Source organism: Littorina saxatilis, linkage group LG8, assembly GCF_037325665.1.
Source record: "Littorina saxatilis isolate snail1 linkage group LG8, US_GU_Lsax_2.0, whole genome shotgun sequence".
NCBI lineage: Eukaryota > Metazoa > Mollusca > Gastropoda > Littorinimorpha > Littorinidae > Littorina > Littorina saxatilis.
The window spans coordinates 7897431-7921827 of record NC_090252.1 but is presented as its reverse complement, the minus strand read 5'-3'; the positions used below and the strand labels follow the sequence as shown (position 1 = coordinate 7921827).

At 39.7% G+C, this 24397-nt stretch overlaps 1 long non-coding RNA gene across 1 annotated transcript; it reads right to left on the bottom strand.

The window, feature by feature from the left end:
- Positions 1 to 233: 233 nt before the first annotated feature.
- On the bottom strand, positions 234 to 23997 carry LOC138972683 (uncharacterized). The gene is made up of 4 exons (XR_011457711.1): positions 23901 to 23997; positions 17725 to 17917; positions 5223 to 5354; positions 234 to 3411 (listed from the first exon to the last, which is right to left on the bottom strand). It is a non-coding gene; the product is annotated as an uncharacterized lncRNA (long non-coding RNA).
- Between the last annotated feature and the right edge of the window lie 400 nt (positions 23998 to 24397).

Below are 24397 nucleotides of genomic sequence, written 5' to 3'. Positions count from 1 at the left end.
TATCTATATTTGTGTGTGTGTGTGTGTGTGTGTACAGAGAGTGGGTGTGGTAGGAGTAGATTAGGAAATTAAATATTCCTGCCCCTATGCTGCGGCAATGTGATCCTGCACCCTCACACTCTTGGGGGAAATAACACCTTCTGACCCCATTAACCAACACTATAAACTCAGAAAGTTGACTTGACATTGAAGAAGTATTACGGGTTTCGTTTTGGTCACACACACACACAAACACACACATGACTTTGTTTTCTTGTTGCAGCACAATAATTCAAGCGAGGCTTACTTTTATTTCCTAAATTCGTTGCAAATCTATGCTGGTGCATTCCTCAACGAGTTGTGGACCAAGGGAGACAATTGGCAAACCTTTTCAGATGACCTCGTTTGTCCCCTTGCAATTCTGAGAGTATCGGCATTGTTGGTAACACTCACTCGAAAACATTGTCATCATTTTCACGAGTTTTCATTCACAGCCAGCTGGGAAATAAATCTCATGTTCCCCATGCAATAAATCCCCGGTTACCATAGCTGCAGGAAGCAGGTTATACATGGATAATCAAAAACAAACCCAATAGAAACGCTCGGGGATTCTTTGGCTTTTTTCATTGGTGTTTCCCCAGACCTAGACAGACGACACTGCTTTGCAAAGTTTCAAAAACGAACTGGCAAACCACAAAACTACTTCTGTTGTAACAAAGAGAGGGAAGACTTCTTCGTACTCACCGTTTGCTGATCGGCTGCTGATGAAATAGAAGTTAGTTTGGTACTCCATCACATGTAGTAGTAAATCCAGATCCTCTTTAATTTCAAAACATGATTCCTCTTTTCCGTTGCAGACACGTGAGGTCGGTTTGGGATTACACTGCCAGAATACTACACACCTTGAATGCTCCATTTTGAATATACACTTATTCCACAACACACACGATGGAGGAAAACACAAATACAACAAGAACGCTTATCACAGCATTATTTGACGGAAGAGCTCGGGTTTTTAATGCACACATCACTTCAGATGACTAATAACGTCCACAATTAAGCAGTAAACTCATGATGACTCTTAAACGCCATGCACGTATAATTTGTGTGCCTCGTTATATTCACATCACACACATGCATAGAAGCAGTTGGAACAACCTCTTTTGTCATAACGAGATGCCATAACGTCAGGCTCATAAGATAATTGCCTACGTCATTTTTTGATGTTTTGAGAAAAAAGCAAAAACAATGTATTTGGTTTCTGAGCATATCTGCCCATCTCATTTTAGTTATACCTTGCAAATTGCCTATCTTGAGCTGTTTCCACGGGGTAAACGTGAGATAAAGAGCTGACAGCAACATTTTCAATCAGCAAAACTGCATTACAACCCACAAAGAGCTGTTGCATACCTTCACATTTTCAAAACAAGTCTTCCTGTATCATAAAGTAAAAAGTGCCTAACGAGATCGTCAGTTTTGCTATAACGTTGCCGTAGCAATGGTTTCCGATGGTCTGAGAGTTTGTACCCTCTAACACATGATAGATACCCTTCCATAGGTATTTTTCTTTTGAGCGTGACGATAAGCTGAAGATGAAAACGTTAACGGACAATGAGTAGTGTACAAGCGATCGTGTATTGGCAACTGTCGAATTTTGCAGAGTTAAAAGCTGCTCTTGGCAATTTTCTTTGATCTCAGTTGGTGCCGATAGAGCAGCACTTTCCGTAGCATTAGGCTGAACAGCCCAACCTCTTAACTTAGGATAATCAGCTCAAGTCACGTCAGATACGTTGACAGTATTCTGATAACTTAAGGATTCTCTTGTACTCTTGGTTTTTGTATCCACCAAATACGTGCATTCTTCGGTTTGATGAAGCGCGACCCCCGATGTGCAATCACAATCAGCTCCTGGCTGTTGCAATTATGCATTTTTCTGCATATATAGGAACAAGCCGAGTTTTGTGACAGCGCAATTGGTGAAAAGCCGCTGCAACGAATCTCTGGTAGAAGCATCAGTTACCAGTTCCTTGCAAAAAGCCGACTTTGCTTACCATAAATGTTTAAGTGCCCACAATTGGCCTGAAATGTACCCACTCCGTTCCAGTCCGTTGGTAATGCAGCATAGTTGCAGCCAGTCTCACACTGGAGAGTAAACATAGTAACCGTTGAAACATTTCTCACGCAAGAAAGTGTTTGCTCATTTTTGCAGCACTTTTTTGTTCAGCTGAAAGCAGCTGGCGTTTATGCAGCCAGCAAAACCTCTGCGTTGCCATAGACGCTCTCATTTGCTCCTGTCCTGACAAGTATTCAAGGGGCATAACTGTAAACACTTCCTGTGTTTGCTTTACGTTGTTAAAGCCCTTAAACGGGAATGCACAATGCCTGATGGATGCAGAGATGGAGTGAAAATGTAATGACACAATAGTGTGTTTAAGGCAGTATATGTGAAGAAATTTGTATTTGGTTCTTCTTCATCCGGAATCGACCAATTTTAATAGTGTCGCTCGAGTTGCTGCACAGCTCCTCTATAACTTCAAACTCGTCCTATTACATAGAACACATCTCACGTTTTTCCTTTAAGATCACTTTTGAAATCATGGTAACCGTGCGTCGGAATGACTGGAATAGAACCAAACATCATTACCACAGGTAATAACAGGTAATAACACGTATTGTGTCTTCAGCGTAGAAGGTACACTGTTTGCCAGTCAAATACAACCGATCCTGACGTACGTTTCGGAGGTCTGGGAACTCTCTGCTGATCAACAAATTGTTGAAAGAGTACATTTGTCTGCCATTAATGTTTATGCAGCAGATTCTATGGTGTTCTTCCATCAGACTGACATGCGATAGGCATGGGTGAGTCAACAGACTCGACGCTTTAGGAGCAGAGTGAAGACGTTCGAAGTCTGAGCTCGGGATAAAACTTCATTATTGGTGATTTGCTTGCTTAGCTGAACGCATTTCGGACATACAAGCTTCGCGGATGGATGGCTTGAACATCTTTTTTTTCTTTTTTTTTAAGGAGTAGAGGATCCAATTTCTTCCTATTGAAAAGTAGGGTAAACAGGACAATTTCCACGAATAACGACGTCTCCCGGACCTGGTGCAGTCTGCCCCTGGTGTTTTCGCAGACGCTTTCTCTTTCGCTGTTAGCCATGCGAGTGTTCCAGCTAACAGGTCAATCGACCAGAACACCACGGAAACTGACCGTCATTAAGAAGTCACGCTTGGTACGTTCTTGTATCACAATAGGTTTGTACATGACGTTATCACCAACAGGTACCCACCACGCAGGTTCATTGTATTTTTCTTCTTGATTTCAAACCGATGTTCAAGCAGAAGTCCTGAAGGTTCCTTGGAAAGCCGTCAAAAAGGATCTGAGGCTCCTATAGTTTGACGAGAAACCAGATCAGGGTCATCCGCCGACATCTGTGTGGACAGAATTGTATACGTATCAGAAAACGTTATTTAAAAAAAGCATTTATAAAACATGTATTAAACTGTCTTTGTCAAATGTGTATTTATTCATTATTTATTTATGTATTTGTTTAGTACTTTTTAGTAGATTCATTTATTTAATCATATTTTGCTTGATAAGTTTGCTTCATTACTTTTGTTATTAATTGACATGAATAAATAAACGTAGTGGAAAAATGAGATTATCAAGAAAGCACTTTTTCAGAAGGTTTTGTTATCTAAATTACTGTTTTGAAACACGTTGCATGTTGCATTATTAAGGTGTTTAAACAGAATATTATAGGCCCTCGCTCTTTGAAATCATGCTTACATACACGTCAAGAGTTCAACAGAATGATAATGTGGATGCCTGAAGCATGTATTTATGTTTTGTACATTTTAATTGACAAATAGCCAAAAATAATTCACGTACATATACATACAAATCACCTTTTCTAAAACACTTTTTTTCTGTTAAATTTGACCAATAATACTGTGACAATAAAACGATCAAACTACATCAATATAATATTATAGAACGTGCAAAACAGCGCATAACCAATCTGGACCTGTTGTTGTCTGCAGTTCATCTCACCTTCGATTTAAATTGTTTTATCAAAAATCCAAACTCAAAACTAGGTCCGCCTCGGTAACAAAGAAGCAAAAGAAAACAATTGTCTCCCTTCTCCCAGTTACACAAACGTATGGCACAGCCTCAGTAAACAGATACAGTTCTTCATTTCCTGCCACAAATGTGCATAGGGTGGAAACACGCAATCCCTTAATCATCATATACCTAACAATAAAAAGGAAAAGTAAGTCATGAAGAGTACATAGCCTTTTTCTCGTTCATTGAATGATTTGCTGTGAACAAAGAGAGCTTAACTTGCCTTGCTATATGTATGTCTGTCGCTGTGTTTGTCTGTATCTGTGTGTGTGTGTCTGTAAAAAGCATATTGAAAAAGAAACACTGAACCGAGTTGAACTGAAGGTGGTTTAAATACTTGTACAGTTTGTTTTGTTTTGATTTATTTTTGTGTGTGTGTGTGTGATGACGTCGTTCTTGTGTCTACCTGAAAAAATATGAGGGGTATCCTGGTGGCCAACTTTTTTTTTTTAGCTATTTCTCAAACAAAAATCCAGCCATGTTATTAAGCTGTACACAATGCATAGAGTAGCTTCGATAGAAAACATTCCCAGTCCCATGCCACACGAAAAACCACGTGATCGATGTAATTCAAAATGGCGTCGATCGATCGACCCAAATGGTGCGACATGGATAATTCCAAATGCGTGAAAATGCTGTGTTTTTGCTACAACTGTTTACTTGTAAATATTTGGATAACGTTCCTGGAATCACTCTCCTTCGTCTTAAAGCCCAGCAGCAAGATCCGAATGTATGTGTTACTTGTGTTTATGTTTGTTTACCCTTTCTTGTGTTTTTCATGTTGTTTGTTTCGAAGCTTGGTGTACTCGTTGCTTTTGGGCTTTTTGGTATCGATGTGAATTTGATATGTTCTATAGGATGAGATGTAGGTGTCAACCCTTACATGTTGGACTTCCCCCGACCTGAATGTCCATGCGTATGACGAAGTCTTTTTGTATTTAATTATTTACAAACACTGCAATGCAGAAACGAGTGTACGTGATTATCAGTTGTTCTTCTTCCACACTTACACTGTTATTAGTGCTCAAGCAAAGAATGAACGAGGAACAGGTTTTAACTAAATACTGTTATGAGACAAAGCATGCAAGAATTTCTTCTGCTTGTTCTAAAATCTTACCTGCTTAAATGTACGCTTCCGAATATAGTTCTCCGAGAGACATTGCATTGATATTACCGCGCGCTGTAATGGGCGAAGAAAGCCTCTGTGGTCGATGCAAATATTCGGACAGACATCAGCATGGTACAGCTCCTAAAGACAGCGCATCGAATACAACAATGAAATACAATGTATACCCAAAGTACGTTCCCGTGGTCAAAGGTTATTTTGAAATGTACGTGTCAGTTGCACACACACACACACACACGCGTACACACAACCACACACACACACACACACACACACACACACCACACACACACACACACACACACACACACACACACACACACCACACACACACACACACACACACACACACCACACACACACACACACCCACACACACACACACACACACACACACACACACCACACACACACACACACCACACACACACACACACACACACCACACACACACACACACACACACACACACACACACACGTACACACACACATACACACACACACAAACGCACACCACACATACACACACACACCACACACACACACACACACACACACACACACACACACACACCAGACACACACACACGCACTCACACACACACACACACACACACACGTACACACACACACACACACACACATACACACACACACACACACCACACACACACACACACACACACACGTACACACAACCACACACACACACACACACACACGTACACACAACCACACACACACACACACACACATACACACACACACACACACACACACACACACACGTACACACACACACACACACACACACACACACATACACATTCACTCACTCACCCATACGCACACAGAAAAGACATACTGAGGGAGGGTTGGAACAGGTTGAGAATGACAGGCTGATCCAAATTGCCAACATGTATTCATTTGAATTGCACCTCAAATTAAGATAAAGTAGTTTACTTAATATAAGGTATTATTACCAATTCAGTGCCCCATATTGCTTTTTGACCAATCAGGACGGATTCTAGGTGACCCTCTAAATGTTATAACGTTTAGGCAGGGACCCTTTTTGTTTATCAAGCTAAAAATGAACAAGACAAAGTAAAAATTTAACTCAGCAATATCAGTGTGATTTATTCTAAAGAATGACACTTCAAATACTGTCAGATAATACTCTCTTTATCTAAAAAATACCGAAAAGCGAGTTTTGTCGGTGGGTGCTTTACGAAACAGCGAGGCACCGCCCATCCTCTGAGTGTGCAATGCCGACTCGCTCACGAGTTTTTGAAATATTCCTCACCAAAACTATTAACTATTGTAACACGTTTATTTAACTTGATATTGCATACTGGGAAAATGCCTAAAGCTTGGACAGTGGGGTATATAAGCCCAATCTTTAAAGGTAAAGGCTCAACAGCCGACCCTGATAATTATAGAGGAATCAGTGTACTAAGTTGTTTTGGAAAACTGTTTACAAGTGTGATAAATAAAAGATTGCATGCATTTCTGGATGACAATTCTGTGATCGGCAACGAACAAGCTGGATTCCGAAAAGGCCACTCTACTGTAGACCACATTTTTGCACTACATTGTCTTATTGATATATTTTTACAACAAAAGAAAAAGTCATATTGTGCTTTCATTGATCTGCGTAAGGCTTTTGATTCTGTGCAACGCAGTCTCCTGTGGCAGAAGCTGATGCAACGGAATATTAATGGTAAGGTATTGAATGTAATTAAGGACATGTATGATAAGGCAAAATTCTGCGTGAAGGTGAATAGTGTATTCTCCGAGGCGTTCACCTCAAACATCGGGCTTCTCCAGGGCGAAAATTTATCACCGATTCTTTTCTCACTATTTTTAAACGACCTGAAGCAGTTTTTGATTGAATATGATGTCAGCCTAGAGTTGCCCCTGAAAAGAGCCCAAGAAATAGATGTTGAACGCATTAATGACTATATGTATTTGTTCCTGTTAATATATGCTGATGATACTTCTATACTCGCCGAAACGCCTGGCGAAATGCAAAAAGCCCTGGATGGACTAGATCGTTATTGTAAAAACTGGGGACTAAGCATAAATATTGAAAAGACAAAAATAGTTGTTTTTTTCGCGGGGGAAAATACGGAATATCCCAATTTTTTTCTTGAACCTGTCCAAGTAGTTTGGGACTATGTGTACTTAGGTGTACTATTTAACTATATATACAAATTTCATAATGCCATAAAACGTCAATGTTTGATTGGTAACCGTGCAATGTTCTCGTTAATTCGAAAATGTAGAAAACTAAACTTACCAATTGACGTGCAATTGGATCTTTTTGAGAAGTGTGTACATCCAATTTTGCTGTATGGTTGTGAGGTGTGGGGATATGATTCATTAGACATATTATCAAGGTTTCCATTGCGATTTTTAAAAATGCTTCTTGATGTATATAAAACTACACCCACCTGTATGGTTTACGGGGAGCTTGGTCGTTATCCAATTAGAATTGAGGTACAATGTCAGTTACTGGTGTATTGGTATAAACTGATGAAAGAAATGAACGATGGTGCGAATAAGATGTCCTGTTTAATGTTAAAGCTACATTTGAAGTTGTACCATGTACAAAACGTTAAATTGCCCTGGTTGTCGCATGTCAATACTATGTTAAATAAGTTGGGTCTATCATATTTATGGACAACTCAGAGTCTTGCCGTCTCAGGTTTTAAAAACGTTGTAAAGCAAAGGCTAAGAGATCAATTCCTGCAGGAATGGAACACTGACGTGAACGCCAACAGCTTGTGTTTTAATTACAGAATATATAAAAAAGGATTTTTGTCTGGAAAGGTATTTGCTTTGTTTGCCTAGGAAATTCCAAGTTAAATTAGCAAAATTTAGAACAAGCAATCATAAGTTGCCAATACATCAGCACAGATTTTTTAATGCTCCTAGAAATGAAAGATTGTGTGATATGTGCGATAAAAATGAATTAGGTGATGAGTTTCACTATTTGTTCATTTGTACCGACGAAAGTATAGTGTCTGAAAGAAGAAAATTAATTAGTCCTTATTACCGATCTCACCCAAATTGTTTAAAATATGAACAGTTAATGAATTGTAAATCTAAGATAAAACTAATGAAGCTAGCAAGATTTGTAGCCCACGTTATGATTTTAGTATGTTAGCGTTATATCTAGTTTCTTTATTGGTATGTATATGTATGTAATATATGCTTTTGTTTTGTTTTGTGTTTTTACAAAAGATGCATGGCATAATGGTATTGCTAATTTATTTCGGCTGTATATTATCGTGGTCCGCTTAATGTATATATATTATCTGTCTGATCTGCTTTTGTTAAAACTATTTTTCTTTTATATTTGTTTGTATGTATGAAAGTGTATATTGCCAAATTATTTTGGTTGTATAGTATTGTTGTACTTGTCCGCTCAATTTGTATACATATATTAACTGTCTGATTTGTTACCTTTTTTTGTTAAAATTATATCTTTGTTTCAAAACCCTCTGGGCCCAAAACAATAAAATACTTGACTTGACTTGAAATCTAAATTATCAAAGGTCGCAAAATCAAGTAAAATTGGGTCACTTAAGTCAAATGTATCTTTACGTCACTTCCCATCCGTCTGGAGTCGGTTCTAAATCTGTCGCTCTCTCTGTTCAACAAGAAAAAGCGAAGCAACCGAAACGCATGTTCAACATGGTTTGTTGTGTGTCAAACGCATTTGACCTGTGAATATTCATCACGTAAGGTGTGTTACTCTGATTGGCTGACCCAGGTCACGAGAATTCTTTGACTGACAGGCATAATCAGGTAGGAGCGCTCCAGTTCCCATTGCGGCTGTTCTGTCTAATTTGCGGGGTCGCTTCGAAATTTATTTTGGTCGAATTAAACGGTAATAAAACCGTTATCTATATATATATACGACTAGTGTCTGTCTGTCTGTCTGTCTGTCTGTTCGCGATGCACGGCTAAAGTTCTCGGTGGATCTTTTTCAAATTTGGACACCGTATTTAGCTACACCCCGGACACAACCTCATCGATGAGATATTTCAACACGTGCTCTCAGCGCGCAGCGCTGTGCGCGCTGAACCGATTTTTTTAAATTTTTTGTTGTTGTCGGGATCCACTACCAGTAACTCTTCCTTATCTTCTCCAGTGTTTTCAGCCGCGATTATCTCCCTTCCTCCGTGTGGCGTCAATCCATATTCCCGTTACTACGTTACTATTTTTAGAAGGTCACTGCACGTTACTATTTTTAGAAGGTCTCCAGTGTTTTGCGCGTTTATCTCCTTTCCTTCGTGCAGAGCCGGTCCCAGGCGCAGCCAGGTATTCGGCTCTACTTCTTCCCGGCGAAGGCGGTACCCGGCGAAGCGGGTAATCATCTAGTTTCTAATATGCTGACTGTTAGCAAATGATAACAGACATGTCTCACAAACGATATCAGCATTCGCCTAAAAGGCTCATGCTTGATATCTTTTTTCTCGACATGTCTGTTATCATTTGCTAACAGTCAGCATATTAGAAATAACTCATACCAACCACATTCACCAGTCGATGAGTGTACCTGGCAAAGTTAATACGTTGACGCCCAGGAGGTCAAACTCATTTTGCTGTGTGTTCAAGAACAGATCCTTTTGATTCTGGACCACAGCATCATCTTGCACGTTGTCCTGTTTTGACTTTGGGTACTGGCCGTACCTATACACACATATTTTCTACATGTTTGGAACACACCAATCTTGACTACCATACAGTTAACTTGGCTACCATTTCTTCTTCTCTGGGGTACTGATTTGGCCTATTATGGTCCGCTGGACCCGAAAAGCAATAGCTAACTAACTAACTAACTCTTCTTCTCTGGATACTTTTGTTAGCGAGTATGCCTGTTCACTACATACACGTACGCTACTCATTCATATGCACAGCTGTTGCTACAGCGGGAAAGTATGCATAACGTGTTTTTGTGTGTGTATTGATTTACAAGGTCACGAGCAGTGCTCGCTGAGTAGAGCATCATTATATTGGTTTTAGCTACTGAACAGATGTTTATTTAGTTAGTTAGTTAGTTGTTGCTTTTTGGGTCCAGCGGACCATATAGGCCAAATCAGGACCCCACATATGAAACTAAGTATAAGTTCTTCCAAACAGTATCACGGACTTTTTATTATTTAAAAATAAAATAAAATCGTCAATTATGTCATATCCGGTTTTTAACACAAGTTTAGACGGCACTTTCCTCATTTGATCAATCAAGTCTATGTTTTTGTGTTAAGAATCTTTGACTCGGTCTTGACTCGGAAGCTTACACATTAAATACACAACTTTTCAAGTAAAATTGGGCTTGTAATTGAAAACTTATTCAACATAATTGCGTTGTATTGGTTATTAATTCTTGGATACAAACATGTTTACAGGTTTTGGGATTGAAATAGTGCTCAAACATTCAAAAATATAAATCGTTGTACACAAATTAAGATGTGTTGGCTTGTGTTACCAAGACAATGTGTCAACGCTGCCTCATGCCATTAAGGTAAGGAAACCCCATGGAAATTAACCAAAAATTGTTGATAGGTGTGTTTTGGGGTTTTGACACTATGACACACTTTGATCTATGTTCTTTCAGTTGAGCATAACCAAAATGTGAATTGTTGGCAAAAAGGGCACTTTATTTTGTTTACTTTTTGTTGTTGTTGTTGTACTGATTGCTTTGGAATCATTTCTGGCTGATGATTGGCTGATGTGTAAGAGGGTACGAAGCCACACTTGCAAAACAGAGCGTGTCTTATATTGGTGTTTTAAAAAAATGTCGCCAAATGGGTCCTATTATTTTCAAAAAATGAAGTTTCTAAAATCGTTACTTTAATTGTAGGTCTGGAATCTGCATTCATTTATTAGTTAAAAACTGAAGTAAGCCACGTTAATGACGAGTATTACGAACAATATATTCACAATGCGAGAGCTACTGTTCACGCGTTTCACAAAAAGTGTCGTATGCGTGGAAGTTACACTATGTCTGCAATTAGCGTATATTCCGCGTATTACTTGACACTGTCTTCATTTCTGTGGCTGCATGTTGCCCCTGAATGTAGTTGAATGTAAATTGTCAAATAAGCTTATCTTTTCTTTAAAATGTCTCCCCATTATTTTACTGCCTCGTTAGAGAGATATTGCGCGCCCTTGAATTTGTCTCCCAAGAAACATGGGACGCATTCTTACGATAACAAAAACATTGTCATCTCCGGGATGAATTTAGAGGAAACACATTCTGAAAAAAACAATTGAAAGCCCGCAGAAAAAAAAGTAAAAAGAGACAGGCAAATAATTGTCTACAGCTGTCAAAGACGCTTTTATATTTGAAGCAATAAGAACATCACGAAGCTATCCTTAGTTCCGTGGTGAGCGGGAACGCCCATTCACTGTCATGTCATAAGCTTAACACAGTGAGATTCAAAAAACAAAACCAATAAGACTAACAGTAACAGTCAATGAACTATCTTATTGAGCTGCTGGTTGCACTTGATGTTTTCACAGCAACAATTGATGCTGACCAGAGAAATAAGCTTAAAGGCTGCCATACTCGTAGCGTTCATTAATGAATTCATATTGTTTACATGTGCCAATAATGTTATAAAACTGTACCTAAGGGGATTAATAACGATTGGCTGTAGCTTTCGAACACAGAAAAATATTTCAGTATTGCAAAGTGGTGTTGATAGTGTCGAATGTAAACAGAACAGTCTCAAACGCCATCTTTGGTTTACGAAACGTCACGAAGTGACGTCAACGATTTAAAAATAGCCCAAGTCCTGGAGAACTGTTGCTAAACAATGCAATAAAGAATTAATTATTTCTCGTAATTGGTAAGAACTTCAAACCTAAACCTTTGCAGGAAGCTTAATTTATACATCCCCGCAACGATGGGAAAAGCCCTGGAAGTAATTAAACTAACTAAATAGGACTATGTCAGCCTTTAAAATTTCTACAAAAACGAGCACTTACGACAGAGCAAAGTCTGTTCTCTTTTATTATAATAGAGGATAAGCTTATATCTAATCGTCGCGAAGACGATAAAATATATCTCAAACTGATTTTTTTTTAGAGTACCCACTGTGTAACCCAATTTAGTAAAGAAAATCCAAACATATGTCGCTGAAATATGCAGTTTAAGACATGAAATATACAAGTGCGTGTTCAGTGTGCACAGTGGAAACTGGCCCCAGAATCGTGACAGTACGGACCGTTACAGTACGGACATTTTGGGTGTTTTTGGTTTTGCAATTTCCAAAGCGTCGTCGCTTTGAAATAAACTTGTGTGATTCTTGATCTGGATCAAAATCTCCACAAACAATGTGATTTTGAGGATTTGAATCGAACTCTTTTAATTCGAAAGTACCGTCACAGTACGGACAACATTTTGAGGGACATCTCACCTTAGTTGTTAGGCAGCAAAATGTTAGCGTTCTAGATGTCGTCTGCCATTGTTTATCTGTAGTCAATCAATTGACAAAAGAATGATCTTCCTTTTGATCTAATTAGATCTGAGGTTGGCGTTATCAATTTTCCTCTTTCAGGGACATATTTTGTGGGACAAACGTTTTTTTTTCGTATAATGGACCCATAAAACCATGTTTCAATAACGATTTGAACTTTAAACAAAAGCAATTAGTAGAGACTAAAACATGGCCAAATGTCATTGTCTGATACTGACAAACTGTACAATTTAGATCTGAAAGATCGCTTATCGACCGTGGGACCGTACCGTGCCACCTCCTAATACAAAAAGTTTGACAAATCACAAGAGAAAAATAACAAGGTAACATAAACAGTTGCTGTTGCTAGTTTTGAGCAAGCTGATGACGAGGTGATAAGGATCTGAGACACGCCACAGTGGCGTGCGATGACGATATGTTATCTGTCATTGAAAATACACCACCGACAACTTACGTTCAACTTCAAGCACAATTTTCTCAAAATCTCGTTTTTGGTGTGTGCATAGCATACGCGTTGCGGTTACATGGATATTTTCAAAACTATTCAACCAATTGTCATAATTTGGCACGATGTTTGTTAATGTATTGTTTCACGTACCCATGCATTCCTAAATAATTCAAGTATTACCGTGCAAGTGTTGTGCTAATCGGTTTGTATTCTAGTGTGTAGCGCAAACACACAAAAACACTCAATTTTGCGCGAAATCCTTGGGGTTTCCTTACCTTAATTTAAGTCACGGGTCACACACACCTGAGTTTCAAAAATAAAGTTCTACGAAAGGAAAGAACAGCAGTTGCGAAACTTTCCGTTAGATGGGAGTCACATGAGCTGATATCAATGCGTGTAACTTTCCTCCTCATTCTAAACGAATAGTCTTGTTCACTGGCATCATACGAGGGCTGTTCCACTATCAATTAGAATCCAGGCTGCTGGCAATATGGCGTTGAATGCAAAATCATGCTGTCAAATAGTAGACTATTATGAGGCTTGACACAACAAAATAATGTTCCAGAGTTATGTCGTTTTCATATGGTCGACTCGGGAAGATACTCACCGCGCAGTGTAAGATATTGCGTCATGAAGCTCAAATCTCAATTTCGAACCAATAACTACAAACTAAGGGTTAAAAGAGGCCGATTTGCATGAGAGTGTGATGAAATGTTTTAGGATGAACGCTTTTTGTGGAGCCGTGGTATAAAACTAGTACAGCAATTTAAAATCGGGTAGACGGAGCGTCGAAAATGATACCCACCCTGGTCTACTCATTTCATCCGTTATCCTCGAAAACATTGGCGCTGTTGAACAGATGATAAGAGAAGATCACTTAATTATATTCAGGGAGATGCAATATGCCCTTGGCAGTAAAAGCTCTACGTTTGAAAAGATCTAATACAAATATTTAATGGCCCCAAAGCAATTTTGCCGGTTGGGTACTACATGAACCCAGTGACGGGAAAAAGAGGGGTAGGGCAGAGTGTTGCCTGACAATACTTGAAAAAATCAGCAATGGCTTGTCCAAATCAACATGGAATATCGTCAATGGTGACGAAACCTGGGTTAATTAGTTCCAATCTGAAACCAAACAACTGTCGTCTGTTCGGGTATTTAACCAGGTGACCCAACCCCTGCCAAGTTCAAATAACAAGAAGCCCTACAAAATGTTGTGCATCTTTCGTCGCTAGATCAATGTATTTAAACACTGTGACTCTTGAGGACAGGCATGCAGTCACGTCTGACTGCTGTGTCCACCACTTATGGTCGGAAATATTCAAGGCTTGGCACGAACACCGTCCAAACACGGGTATTCGAGGCCTTACGCTGTAACATGACAACGCACCTGTGTATACTGCCTTTGCGACAACAGATTTCTTGGCACCAAAGGGAGCACTGCTGGTGGTTGCATCCACCCTATTTTCTTGACATCTCCCCATGCAAGATCAGCCTGTTCTCGGATTTTAAGAAATAGGTTAGAGACCCCTGAAGACTCTGTCCGAGCCTTCACGAGGGCCATACCAGGTATAGCTGATGTCAAGTGGTCCCAGGCCTGAATGAGAACGTTTGAGAGGATGGCTAGTTGGGTGTTGGTTGGGGAAGGACTGGTCTAGAAAATGGCCTGGTTATATTGTTGATATGTGTTTCCGTTTCTAAGTTTCTGAATAATTATGGAACACCCTACGTATTACTGTAAACACTCGTCACGAGGGACTTGCGTTGCCACACATGTGTGTTTAACTGCGCTTTCCGCGTTTAACATTTCAAAGGAACTAATATAATGTAGTGCGTGCATAATTTTAAACCATAGAATTCCGCAAGAAAAGGTTCATTCAACGTTCTCTTTTGACAATGTCGAGCGTTAACAGCTGCCCATACTTGTGTTGCGCGTTATGCATTTCTTGTGCAGCACCTTGCGCGTTGGGTTACGTTAAAATTCGTCTCAATATAACTTGTTCAGTGCAGTAAAGGGATGTTCTTCACTAACACACAACATTAACATAAATCATGATGTGCAGCAAATGAGATGTTCTTATATGCAAAATTAGCCATTGTACTATTTTATAGTAAATGTTTAAAGAAGTTGCTTTTAACTTTATTCGTGTCTGTCTGTCCGTCTCTCTGTCTGTCTGTCTGCAAGTCAGTCTTTCTGTCTGACTGTCTGTCTGTCGGTCTGTTTGTCTGTCTGTCGGTCTGTATGATTGTGTGTATATTGTCCTACATATCAATATGGTGTCGGTCCGTCTGCCCGTCCATTTGACAGCCCGTCAGTCTGTCCGTTGGTCCGTCTGTCTTTCTATTTGTCTATTGTTTAAGTACTGTTATGTAAAATCAACCTGCTTTATGCTTACAATATTAGTGATTTAATATGATTGGTATACTTGCATGCGCGTGTGAATTCACTTTCGTGACGACGCATACAACGAAGCCGTTATGAGGGACGCCTGAACATACGGATCTACAAGGTTACCTTCAAATACAGAAAGTGTAACAGTGAATTATAGTATCTGTTTACCGCAGCTTAGTTGTTGTATAGAGTTTTTATTTACCCATTGCCACCCCTGAACTGCACACCGTATCAAATTCTCCAAACTCATGCAGCTGCTAGTGTGCAGTATATATCACATTTAACTTGAGCACCAAGTTGTACCCTCTCTGTCCGTCGGTCTATATGTCTGTGTCTGTCTGTCTGTCTGCCCCCCCTTCTCTCTCTCTCTCTCTCTCTCTCTCTCTCTCTCTCTCTCTCTCTCTCTCTCTCTCTCTCTCTCTCTCTCTCTCTCTCTCTCTCTCTCTCTCTCTCTCTCTCTCTCTCTGACACTGCCAGAATACTACACACCTTGAATGCTCCATTTTGAATATACACTTATTCCACAACACACGCGATGGAGGAAAACACAAATACAACGAGAACGCTTATCACAGCATTATTTGACGGAAGAGAGCTCAGGTTTCATGCACACATCACTTAAGATGACCATTAACGTCCTAAAATGTGCAGTAAAATTATGATGACTGTTAAACGCCATGCAACTATAATTTGTGTGCCTCATTATGATTATAACGAGATGTCATAAAATCCTATATATTGAAGTCAGGTTTTTTGCTTTTAAGAAAAGTTGAATGGTCAATTTGGGGATCGCATTTCTAAAACAAGTGTTGTCTTTCAAATCAAAGCGCCACCAAATCGACCACAACCAACAATGCACGTGTTTTACCAAAACATAAGACATATTTGTGGATTGGGAAAAATGATGTTTTTTAAAGATCTGGTTTGAATTTTGGAGAAAGCACAATAGCAATCTTGTATTTCAAATGAGGCATGAGATGTTTCGGTAGATTTCTAATGTTTTCACAGCTCCAAAGATCATTATTGAGATCCCAAAACTACTAAAGATAGCATCTTTTTCGATCATTTTTTCAAGATTGTTCCAGTTGTTGGACATGGGGGGCATGCTTTCCATGCTTTTAAAAATACAGATATGTGATCTCATGCCTGTGCACATTAACTACTAGACATCTTCTCACATAATGGGGTATTTTCTACCACTTTTCAATTGTGTCTTTTGATCAGACGATTTGTGTTTCCAAGCATCAGATGTCCACGCACTTAACCGTCTTTAGCCAGAGATATGAGTAGGCAAGCATACTGTGGTTTTGGATTAGGATTCAAATGTCGTTCTGACCCATCGTTTAATCTGTTTGCTTATGTTGACCCATGTTGCTAGGTGTACCTCGGGTAAATCCGTCTAAACCCGAAACTAGTATGGCGAGGCAATGCACAAGCGCGTAGACCAACTAGCCCAATGCATAACAGAACCGTATTGCGGTCAATGTGGCAGTCGTCGTTAGCGAGTGTTTGTTTGGATTTTCGGCATTTTCGCTGTGAATTTGATATGTTCTATCCGATGAAATGTAGAAGTCAGCTCACTGTTGTTGTTTTTCCCCTGACCCGAATGTCCTTGCGTATGACAAAGCCTTTTGTCTTTAATTATGTGCAATCACTGTTATGCAGAAATGAGTCTACATGATGATCAGTCGTTCTGCTCCCCTCACTACACATATTATTGTATAAGTGCTCTCACAAAGAATGAAAGAGTTCAACTAAAGACTGTTAACAGAAGGATCATGCAGTATTCTTTCTGTTCGTGTGAAAAGCTTACCTGGTTAATTGTACGCTTCAACAACTGTTCTCCGAAAAACACTACATGCAGCTTACCGCTGGACTGGACAGAGAAAGCACTGGATGGTCAATGTGAAAGTGTGGACAATCCTTAGCATGGCAAAACCCTTGAAGACAGCACATCAAACACCATGGAAGACAATGTCCGTGGATATCATAAGAGGCTTCTCGTGTTCAAAAGGATTGCCACGTGCCAGTTTTGAATCATAACATATGATAAACGCTAAATAATCCACACACACACAACAAACGCACGTACGCATACACTAGCACACGACATGCATTCAGCTGACGTGCACCTCACAATAAAATATTAGAAACTTACCTTATTCAAAATTCCATATGTGTGCTTGGTAAAGTTGATACGATGACGTCCAGAAGCTACAGCTACCAACGTTGTGTCCAAGAGGAACATATACTATTGATTCTGGGCTGACACACCATCATGTACATTGTCCTGCCCTTTGGAAGGATTTGGCAGAGTCGGAGCATTGTCCTAGATGCTGTTGTTGCTCTACCTACAAAATGTAAAGCAAACATACATACATCTTTTCTTCCAGTCGTCGCCTTCTCTCTTTCACCTTTTCAGCGAACATAGTTGTTAACTGCATGTATGCAACTGGGTAGGTGTGTTTCAGCTGTAACAAAGAATATATAGGTTAGAATGCAAGCTATCGCGCAAAACGTGTTTGTTTTTTCTCTGTATCAACTCACCCACAAAGCGCTCGTGTCATGTAGAAAGTTATCATTTGCCAGTGTTGGATAACAGCTACTCTGCAACAGCTTGTCACAGCAGTCACGTGTCTAGCGGCTGATAAAGTTTTAAATTACAAGGGTCAAGCAGGCTTAAGGACAAAAAGAGAAAAAAACAAGTGTTGACCTTAACGGGGACAAAAGCCGCCCTTGGTAATATGGGGGTGGGAAACGGAGACAGACAGACAGACAGACAGAGGGAGGGAGAAGTTTGTTTTTTTAATGAATAGATTTTAAAAAAAAATAAAGTAAATACATACATTTTAGAAAGAATTAATTAAAAAAAATTAAAGGAATAAATCAATAAAAAAAAACAATTTTAAATTGACAGAGCTCTGTACACATGGTGACATGGTAGACAAACAAACACCTGAAACCCGGACAAACAGGCAGAGCAAATCCAATAAGCACCCTTTACAAGGCGGCTTAATAATCCAACGCATGTTCGCATGCTGTCAGTGATAGAACGAGACCCGAAGGGAAGTAACTCATTACCGCCTCTTTCCAAAGTAAATGACGTACACACTTTTGCGTCACTTAACCTTTACAGTACCAATGATATTACTCATGAACGGCCCATGCTTTCTAAAGAAATATTCAACATAAAAACTATCCTTCTACACAACCCACGCCATCCAAATAGAAATAAACAAAGTAAAATGCCTTCTTTAATTCAAAAGTGGGTCACCACCAGACTGTGTAGTTCAAATGACGTCACTATTTCTTCGCATGATCAGTTGAACCTGCTGGTCAATTCTCTGGAATCTTCTCAAGAAAGGGAGGGAACTCATTCCATAAAAAACATGTAATTAGGAATTGAATATATATTGTGACACTCTCAGTGGGCAGCACATGCCTTCAAATGCTTTTGAGGCCACCCCGGGCGAAGCTGGGCCCTGAATCTACTATCTTCTAGAACGTTCCTAAGGAAGGGAGATAACTCAAATCAAAGTTATTGTTCAGCAAACTGAGTATGTTGATGGTAATACTTTTACACTGTCTGACTCTTATAGAATATATAGAGTCGAAGTGAGAAACTCCTGGGCGAAGCCGGGCCCAAAATGCTAGTAATAACATAAGACCAAAACATTATTTGGCAAACAAGTCCGTACCACGGAACCACACACTCCAATAAAACAAACCCCACTGTTACCGCCCAACAAAGCATCCAAATATCGGAGCACGCAAAATGAAACTGAACAAAAGCAAGACCACGTTGTGCCGATGAACCCCCAAAATAAAACCAACGACACGCATTCCACTCTACCTCACACAAATTATCGAACTTTTAGAAATAAAATGACTGTACTTACAACATGTGAGCGTACATTAAACTAAAGATGTTTCAGAATCAAGCTGGCTGACCAGTACAAATGGCGGCTGCCAAACCAAAACACTGATCTAAAAATATACATCAGTGAACCAAAAAGGGGAAAAGGAAATCACCTGCGGGAATTCCCGCACACGTATTAGTCTCTCAGTGGGTTTCGTCCCCTGGCTCGGTTTGTAAAAGCGTTAAAAGCTAATATCTTCCGTTTGACTACCGTTAGGAATGTAATTTTTTGCATACAAAAAACAAACCATATTCCTAACAATTTCACAAAATTTGCGCTTAATTGACCCAGAGATACAAGTCTTACCCGACAAACACGGACCGACCGACCGACCGACCGACCGCCCGCCTCAAACAAACAAACAAACAAACAAACAAACAGACAGAGCAAATCCAGTAAGCCCCATTATACTAATGGCGGCTTAAAAAAAGAGTCATTCAATGTCTTCAAGTGCAGCTGAAGAATATAATAAAAAGCTTTGGAGAAGTGTAAGGCCTAAAAAAAAAATAGGTGTGGTTACGGTAACCCGACCTACCCTATTTTTAGGGGCCGATCCTATAACTTTTTATTACATTTGTCAAAAAAAAAAAAAAAAAAAAGTGCAAAAAAACGCAATGAAAGCGAAAGCGCCCGTGTCGCACACTTATTTCCCTGTCAAGTAGGTTTAATTTATACACATTAGAAAAAAAAGTTTAAAAAAAAAAAGTGATTGCCTACCTACCTACCCTATATTTTTTGGCTATGTTACCGTAACCACACCTATTTTTTTTTTGGCCTAAAGATCGACAGACAGACACACAGTCAGCTAAAAATTGTATTGCCACGTACACAAATCGGCAGATAAGAGAAAGCAAGGCAACCGGTAGAGACAATGTGGGATCCAAGACATAGGCACAATCCCTCATTCTGTTTTCAGATTGTTGCTTGTGTATGTCTTTTTACATTTAGTCAAGTTTTGACTAAATGTTTTAACATAGAGGGGGGAATCGAGACGAGGGTCGTGGTGTATGTGTGTGTGTGTGTGTGTGTGTGTGTGTGTGTGTGTGTGTGTGTGTGTGTGTGGGTGTGTTAGTGTGTGTGTGTGGGTGTGTGTGTGTGTGTGTGTGTGTGTGTAGAGCGATTCAGAGTAAACTACTGGACCGATCTTTATGAAAGTTTACATGAGAGTTCCTGGGTATGAAATCCCCAGACGTTTTTATTTTTTTTTCGATAAATGTCTTTTATGACGTCATATCCGGCTTTTTATAAAGGTTGAGGCGGCACTGTCACACCTTCATTTTGCAATCAAATTGATTGAAATTTTGGCCAAGCAATCTTCGACGAAGGCCGGACTTCGGTATTGCATTTGAGCATGTAGGCTTAAACATTTATTCATGACTTTGGTCATTAAAAATCTGAAAATTGTAATTAAATTTTTTTTTATATAAAACGATCCAAAATTAATTTTATTTTATTCTTCATCGTGTTCTGATTCTAAAAAACATAAAATATGTTATATTTGGATTAAAATCAAGCTCTGAAAATTAAAAATATAAAAAAAAATTATGATTAAAATTAAATTTCCGAAATCGTTTTAAAAACAATTTCATCTTATTCCTTGTCGGTTCCTGATTCCAAAAACATATAGATATGATATGTTTGGATTAAAATTAAAAACACGCTCAGAAAGTTCAAACGAAGAGAGGTACAGTAAAGCGTGCTATGCAGCACAGCGCAACCGCTACCGCGCTAAACATGTACGGGCTCGTCACTTTCACTGCCTTTTGCACTAGCGGCGGACTACGGTCATTGTGAAAAAATGCAGTGCGTTCAGTTTCATACTGTGAGTTCCACAGCTTGACTAAATGTAGTAATTTCGCCTTACGCGACTTGTTTCATTTTCTAAAAACAAATGAAATGAGACAGGACGAGAGAGAGAGAGAGAGAGAGAGAGAGAGAGAGAGAGAGAGAGAGAGAGAGAGAGACAGACAGACAGACAGACAGACAGACAGACAGACAGACAGACAGACAGACAGACAGACAGACACAGAGACAGACAGAGGGAGACAGAGACAGAGATGAACCTGTACCCAAGCTCTACATCGTAACATTCCCCAATAGTGCAAATTGTGTTTGGAAAGTGTCTTCGTAAAAGTAAACATTTTTGCGGGATTATCACAGGACTTTTGAAAATCACTTAAAGAAAATGTCAACAGATCACCTGATACGAAATTTGTATTTAAATGGGTAGAATGTTGGATTCAAATAAGCATTTGGTTTAGTGTGTGTGCATATGAAATGACACAGCAACTTTTTGCCAACTGCAATTGCAGGCACGGTTGTCAGTCGAGTTTAGCATCTGTAGATGTTATTAATAAGTAACCTTTGCTGTAGTTGTTGATATTTTACAGTCATTTTGTTTTCAGTATGGCCCTTTTTCTCAATCGCTATCACATGATTTTGATAAAAACTCCTCTGCTCGCGACTGTTACCAAACAATCGTTTCGTACGTACATGTACACTATAGATAACGGTTGCTGTTGTTATGCATGCTGTAAGACAGCATTTCTTTGTTAACCTATAGAAAGCTTGTTATTCATCCCCCTCCCCCCCCCCCCCCTTTCGTAAATTGAGGGTGTACAGGTTTCACTCTGGCGGTGTGTCTATGTGTTGTTGTTTTTCGTCCGTCTGGTCGCACTTGCATACCTGGCTTTTATGGATCGACTGGTATGAACGTTATTGTGTAGCAAATATATATGTATTAATGGCCGCCATTTACATTTTATATTTTCCAAAATATCTACTTACTCTATCAGATATTCAAACTCAAGCATGCGAACACGGGTACATAAGGATGTAAAATAACTGTTGCGGTGATACCCTTGTGACTGCCAGGTTCGAATTAGTCACAGTATGTACCTACATCGGGAACACAATTACTTCATTCATTAACAACTATTACGTGTTTGATTCCGTTATAAATTGTGAGACTGATGCCAAAGGAAAGTGCAGAGTTTAGGAACACAAAGGTACCAACATCAAGACTCAATTGGAGAAGGAACAAAAACGCACGAAGCAATTACAAACTTTGACCTTCGTACGTACGAGTATTAGTTGGATTAACCTCCACTTTTGCCAACCAAACCAGGATTCTGACACTCAACCTTCCGAATCGAAGGTCGGCGTCGTATTCAATAGGATATATGCCCGTCTTATAATCAACTTTGGCATTACTACCTGCATGGTATTTTTCATACTGAATTTTGAACAAGTAATTATGGGGACAGAGCAATACAGTGTTTACACATGCTACGAATATGATTCAAAATTAATGTGGCATAATAATGCTTGGGATGAATGATTTTGTCTACCCTTAACTTACAAAAAAAATAATAACTTACAAATATTAACAGTCTCAGGAAAATAAATCAAGTTGAAAGTAGAAACTATTGCTGTTTTCAAAAATTGCAATTACATTTTTAATGATAAGAACCGAATTTTGTCAAAAGTCTTGATATGTAATACTACTGCCCCAATTAACTGCATTCAAAATCCACAACGACTCTCCCCGTCTAAGGGAAAGAAGTTGCTTTTTAAAAACAATTACAAACGCGGCATTCGACGCAGTGTGCGAGAACTTCTGTCTGTGGTAGCCGTGACGCGCGGCAGCGAGGCGCCTTTGACGCGAGGACCGTGAGCTACAGGCTTTAAACCGCCTGCTCCTTTCAGAATGTGCAGCCGAGCATATTCACAAAATCCCACTCTGCTGACGACTTTAGGCCGCGAACAGACTTTAGGAGACGATTTTGTGCAACCTGATATCTCAAAGATATTGACACCGATTTAGTGCCCCTATAACTATGCCAGGACTTTAATGCAAATGCCGATGCAGTGGACGGTGTTTGATGCAGGTCCTGGGTGGCGTCCAACAGTTTTGTGCCACTTTGCACTCGCCTGAACATTTTTGATGCAAGTAAAGGAGCAAATAAAATGCTGTTCCCATATGGAAAATATTGTCAAGCCGCCATTTTCGTATTACGAATACATGTTCAGAAAATGTGCTGACAACTTAACTGTGCACAGTAAGCTGGTTATACGAGCGCGTGCGCCCATTTATGTATGCGGTGAATACATTGATAAACTCGGTTGCTCTACCTTTTCTACCTTTTTACATTTAGTCAAGTTTTGACTAAATGTTTTAACATAGAGGGGGAATCGAAACGAGGGTCGTGGTGTATGTGTGTGTGTGTGTGTGTGTGTGTGTGTGTGTGTGTGTGTCAGTGCGTGTGAATTAGTGTGTTTGTGTGTATGTGTGTGTGTGTGTGTGTGTACATGTGTGTGATTGAATGAGTGTATGTGGGGGGTAATTAGCGCTTGTTTGTAGGTTGTGTTTCGCTTCTTTTTTGTTTTAATAAAAATCGAACAATTTACTGACCTCTCAAATTTCCCAGGCACCGCTTCCACACGCACAGAATATCATTCATCGCCAGGTGTCAAAATGGAAAAGGCGCGGAAATCGCACCGTCCGCACAATCGGGCACAGGCAGAGCCTACTTTTACGCGGGCCAGCGGGGGACGATTTCAGTATATGCACAGGCGCCCGACCTGCATAGTCGAAGGAAGATGTCGTGCGAGAGGTGTGTGCGATATGTATTATACACTCAATGTGATTTAATGCTGTTGTGTTCATTGTCTTAAATTGTTGTCGGCCGCAATGTGATTAATAGAATTGAAACAAAAACGTATTGTACTGTATTGTGTTTTATTGTGTTGTATTGTGTTGTGTAGTGATGTGATGTGATGTGATGTGGTGTGGTGTGGTGTGGTGTGGGATGGGGTGGGGTTGGGTTGGGTTGGGTTGCGTTGCGTTGCGTTGCGTTGTTGCGTTGCGTTGCGTTGCGTTCTGTTGTTTTGTGTTGTGTTGGGTTGTGT